General features: G+C 38.0%; 1 protein-coding gene across 1 annotated transcript in view; it reads right to left on the bottom strand.

The window, feature by feature from the left end:
- Nucleotides 1-5,444, bottom strand: part of Kcnd2 (potassium voltage-gated channel subfamily D member 2) — a 513,874-nt gene that overhangs the window by 8,930 nt on the left and 499,500 nt on the right. The gene's annotated exons all lie outside the window — the stretch shown is intronic.

Genomic DNA, 5,444 nt, shown 5'->3' with positions numbered 1-5,444 from the left:
GTGTGTGTGTGTGTGTGTGTGTGTGTGTGTGTGTGTGTGTGTGTGTGGTTTGGGTAGATTTTATGGAATTTTCCTTTTCATCTACTTCCTCAAGAGCAGCGCTGAGCAGTCTCAAGCATGAGAACTTCATTTATCATCGTGGCTTCAGTTCTACTCTTTCTTCTTCCCCCGTTGGGTTTATGCTTTATGTGTGTTGGTTCCATTTTAAAGTAATGTAGTGTATCAATATCATCTTTGTGTGTAGTGTGTAAAATTGACAAATTTCACTTTTGTTGTCAGTGTAATGCTTAGATCATGAAAATATTGAGCCAGTACTGAAGAATTAAGTTGGAAGATAGAAAGCAAATTTTTATCTTCAACAGCTGTGAGCTAGTGCTAGGATTTTGGTCCAGACTCAACAAAACAATGGCAATGACAAGCATGTTAGGAAATTGCCTCAAATTGCCCTAATCATTTACAAACAAGCAATTTACCTATTGATTTCCAGAAAGTGCTTATTGTGATTTCAATCCTTTCAGCTCCTCAAACATTCATTGCTTTATTTGGCCCACCCTCTCTCTCCTGGTCCGTTGCTGCTTTCACCCACACGCCTTCTCCTCTCCTGCATTTCTTTGCTGCTTTCCTCTCCTTCTTTCCCCCTGGCCCCTCCATCCTCCACTGCCTCGTATATTACATGCCCTGTATCACAGTTACTTTTCTCTTCTATGGCATTCTCTAAGGATATTGAACAATACTGATAATTTTTATTTGAAAATATACCATAACCAAAAACATTGTCCAGAACAGGGGCATGATATATCTTTCATCACAAATAGGAAGTCTATAAATAGCAGCAACCACCAATACATATAGAAAAAAAAAAAGAATTTGTTTGAAAGGCAGAACAGCCATTATTTTTGTTAAGCCACGTACTGTATTAACAGAAGAACCAGCAGTCCACCTGTCTTCATTTCAGCCATGACTTTCCTCTTGGTTTGCTGTGATACTGTGAGTTAATTGGTTTAATTCATTCTGTGGTATATCATACCAAATACCTGTTGAATGCTAGCCTTTACCATCTGTTATTACAGTTTTTGTTCCAGCAGGTAATTGAAGGAGATTATTTTACAAAGTTACTCCAGGAACTCACTTTTCTTCTGACCTACTCAGTATGACAGCCATGGCAATACTTGCTGTGTAATGAGAGGTTAAGAGAGAATAGTCCTTTCAATCCCCTACTTGTACCTTGTAGAAAATAGCAGCTTCTTGCAGTGGCAAAATACCAGCAGTGAGAATGCAAATCAGGACAAAGTTTTAGTAAATGTTTTGAACCATAGTGTTACTGAATCAAGAAATATTTTCAATAATTTAGGGAAATGAAAGTATCCTAGGCAACCTGGTGATTGAGACCAGGCAAACCTAGTGTCTCTTTTCTTACTAATCTAAGACAATTCATTAGTCCTTAAATGTTGGTCCCCAACCCCCCTGCCTAAACCATGTGTTCCAGACATTACAGTACAGTTTGTTTCTTTCATTTAACGCTCAAACGTTCCCTGTGGATGTGGCATACAAAGCTTTGCCAGCACTGAAGGTCTGAAGTTTATTGGATTGTTTCCATTTGCTAAGGAAAGTGGCTGCCCTAGAAATGGAACAAGCCAAAGGCATCCAGTACGAGAGTGGAAGATAGTGACTGAGGCCGTGTGCTCTCCCAGCTCTGAAATGTGGGTAATCCCGGAAGCGCAGCTTTGGCAAGCACACTGCTGGGATTTAGCTCAGTAAAGTGAATGAGTGAAATGAACAGTTAACAAGAAGAATCACAGCTAATAGAGGTAAACATGGAAATATCTAAGAGGGCATCAGAAGCAAGTTCATTCATACGTATAATGTATATATAAATATTTTTTGGATTGTTCGTATAAGATTTTTTTTAACTTTTATTAATTACACTTTATTCATTTTGTATCCCCCCATAAGCCCCTCCCTCCTCCCCTACCGGTCCCACCCTCCCCCCCTTTCTGCATGCATGCCCCTCCCCTATAAATATTTTAATATATAGAAAATTTCAAACAGAAACACATACATGTGAAATACACATATATGTATACATATAAATGTATTTATATATTTAATATATTTATTATATATACAATCATAAAATATATACATATATATATGAATAATGTTAAAGTTTTCTGGTCTTGGGATTTAACCAACAGGTCTGTGATCCCATGCAAAGCCTCTGTAAAACTAATAATGACATAACCTTTGCAAGAGATTATGAATACAAGGACACATTAAAATCACCCATGGTCTACTGGAACCCCTGGACTGAGACAGTTATTTTGGTATTATTAAGTTATACATATCATTGGTATGTGGCAGGTTCAGGTTAGCTTTAAATAGGCGGATGACTATGTGCCCTCATTCATACTCTAAGACAGGATGGCTTCTTGCTTCAAAATATAAAGATTTACTTCTGGCAAATTAAATTTATTCAATGAATGATTTTTGAATGACTGGATGAAAATAAGTCTAGTCAGATGCAATTGCCATTAGTTAGAGTAGAAGGGAGAGTCACATTTCATGCCTGTCCTCACTCCCAAGTCAGTGTTTAAGTGAGACTACAAAGGGTTGAGAAGAGCAGAGTAAGTGATGCATTTGCTTTAAAGGTAGAAATGTGTGGGAAAAGCAGAAAGGAGGCCTGATCTGTGGAAGGGCCTACAAGGAAAATCCCCTGACAGTACTGAGAGGAAATCTCTCATACACATGCAATTTATGTTCCTCCCTGGGTTTAGGTTGGAGTCGGCCACAGACCTAAACACAGATAACGACAGTTTCATAATATTATTTTAATTGGTCCATGTGAACGCTGCTTTTATTGAATTGTTACTGACATGCTGCTTGCTTGACTGCTTACTTTTGTGCTCCTCTGATGCCCGCTAAGCCACTCAGCCTCCAGGCCAAGATTAATATAAATCACGTTAGTCTAATGGAAGCTCAGGCTGCTTGTCTTCATCTCACAGGAAAGAAAGTAGGGATTGCTCCTTGGTAACTTATTTTATTTAATACATATTTTCTTCTTGAGATTATTCTCAGTTTATTGGCCAGAGGTTGTTTACTAGAATAGTATATTAGGTTATTACATCTGGCTTTATTAAGACGATTTCTCTACTAGTCACATGTAAAATTCATTATGTGGTGGCAGAAGTTTAGGATATAAACAATAGTTTGAAAATACCAAAAAAGCATACGTGAAGTACACTTTTCAATTACTGTACTTTATAATATCACATTTATTTAATTTCAGTCTTTATGTTTATTTAGGCACAGATAATTCTAAGCATTTTTCTAGCTTTGTAACTTGTCACGTCATGGAGTTTCAAGATGCTTGTCATCAGTGTAAAGCATCAGTAAACTATAAACTCTCACAATGTAGCCGTTGCGTGGGTAAGTGCCAGTGAGTGCAGGGAGGGACACACCCTACAGAGAGGTCATTTAGGTCATGAGCCGAAGTGTGCTTCCCTTTTGCTTGGTTCAGCCTTAGACTGCTTGCTTGAAGGGTATTCTAGTATTCTAAAGATGGTCTCAGATCTTTTATTGCTACATATCTTATTTTTATTTTCACAAAAATATAGATATACTAGGACATTTTAAAAATTAAAATCATGTTTTGCTTTGGATTGTTTTTCTGTCAGTAGTTCTTATGCTAACAAAAGGCCTAGAATGGAGACAGGTAAATGGTAGGAGTTAAACTTTTGGGAGGATGATTGCTGTTTCAGACCATGTCTGGGCATGCCCTGAAAAAGGATTTTACTGTGTCTATAGAGCCACATGAAAGGTCCCTGATAGAGGAACCGGAAGTGAGTGCTTGCATCTCTGCTTGTCTCAGTGTGTCCTGCAGGAGATGGGAATCGCAACTACTGTCTGCCCATCTTCTTGCCTCCTTTCTTCCTTTCCTACTTCCTTCTCTTTTTTTAACTTTTCCAGCCTGTTAGATTATTGGAGGTCTGCATACATATTGCCAAAAATATTTCTTCTCTGGACAATATTTAAAGCTACATATTTCTTCTCCGATGAGGAGCAGAATCCCTTGAAGCAAGCAGCTCCAAGGCTGACCAAGCCGAAGGAAAATGCTCTCTGACATTGTACATAAATGATGCATCTGCAGAACGAGCCTTTGCCCACATGGAATCCCTGAAATTATCCAAAGGCTGCCTATGAAGGCTTCCACTTTACTGGTTCTACACACTGTTGACAACCATGTTTAAACTCCATGGACCAGTCACAAAGCTAGTAGAGGGCTGTACTAAATCACTGGTCATGTCTTACAGGTGCACTGAATTATTTAGGTTGTGCACCCAATGAAACACAGGTATGAATGGAGTTTGTGCATTTAAGAGATGGTGCTTTCTGAAAAAGAGAAAACAAAACAAAACAAAACAATACAAAACAATGACCATAAAGAATACTGGAAACGTAGCACTCTGTAAGTACAGAGGAAGCACTGAGAAAGATTTCCAAATTGAGCTTAAGCAAAAGGAGCCCTGCCTATCAAGGTGACTATGGAGATGTGGAATGAGGAAGACATATGCACTAATACTCATCCAGTTGACCTGAGAGGCAGGCATCACTAGGGTTAAATGTTTTATTGAATTCAGATGTCTAAATCAGATTTCCATGCTATCTGCCCAGTAAGACTCAAGATGGCTCCAATAGAAGGGTGTTATCAGAGCACCAAGCTATGTCTCGATGGACACAGAACATAGGAAATAGCTGAGTTCTGCCCTTCTCAACCCTGTGCTCAGACTGGCTTTTACCAAGTGGCTGCTCTTCAACTTATTAGTTCCATGATCTTAGAATGCCTTGATTCCAGGAAACTTTAGGGTTCCCCCCCCCATTAAATGGAAAGAATGATGGCAACCAGATCCTAGAGTTTGGTGAAGACTTTATAAACAATTATATTTTTTTCAGCATTATCCCATTACCTGGTCCATAGTAAGTCATCAGTAAACAGTAACTGTTGCTAACATCACTGTAAATTAACTATAAGTTTGCACAGATTTATGTATTTTTCACGGTGTCATAATCTTACACACAGGTATAAACTGGGGTTCCTTTTGGAGGGATTAATTATTTGACACAAAGGTCAGAGACACATAAAACTACTGGCCAGAAAAACAAAAACGACCCCCCTTTCCCCAACAATTTAGGTCCAAATGCCCAGGGTTTTCCTACTTCCTGTCTCAACTGAGCAAAATAGCTGAGATATACAACTTGGTTCTTGTTAACAGCACTCCATTATTAGAACCAGCCTGATCTCTGACAGATAAGGACTAAATGAATTATATCTAGAAATTGATTTTAATAATAATTCTTGAGCATATATGTGTATATATATACATACATATATATACATACATATATATATATATATATATATATATATATATATATATATATATATA

Source organism: Psammomys obesus, unplaced genomic scaffold, assembly GCF_907164565.1.
Source record: "Psammomys obesus unplaced genomic scaffold, mPsaObe1.curated_primary_1811, whole genome shotgun sequence".
NCBI lineage: Eukaryota > Metazoa > Chordata > Mammalia > Rodentia > Muridae > Psammomys > Psammomys obesus.
This window is presented reverse-complemented; position numbering and strand designations above follow the sequence as displayed.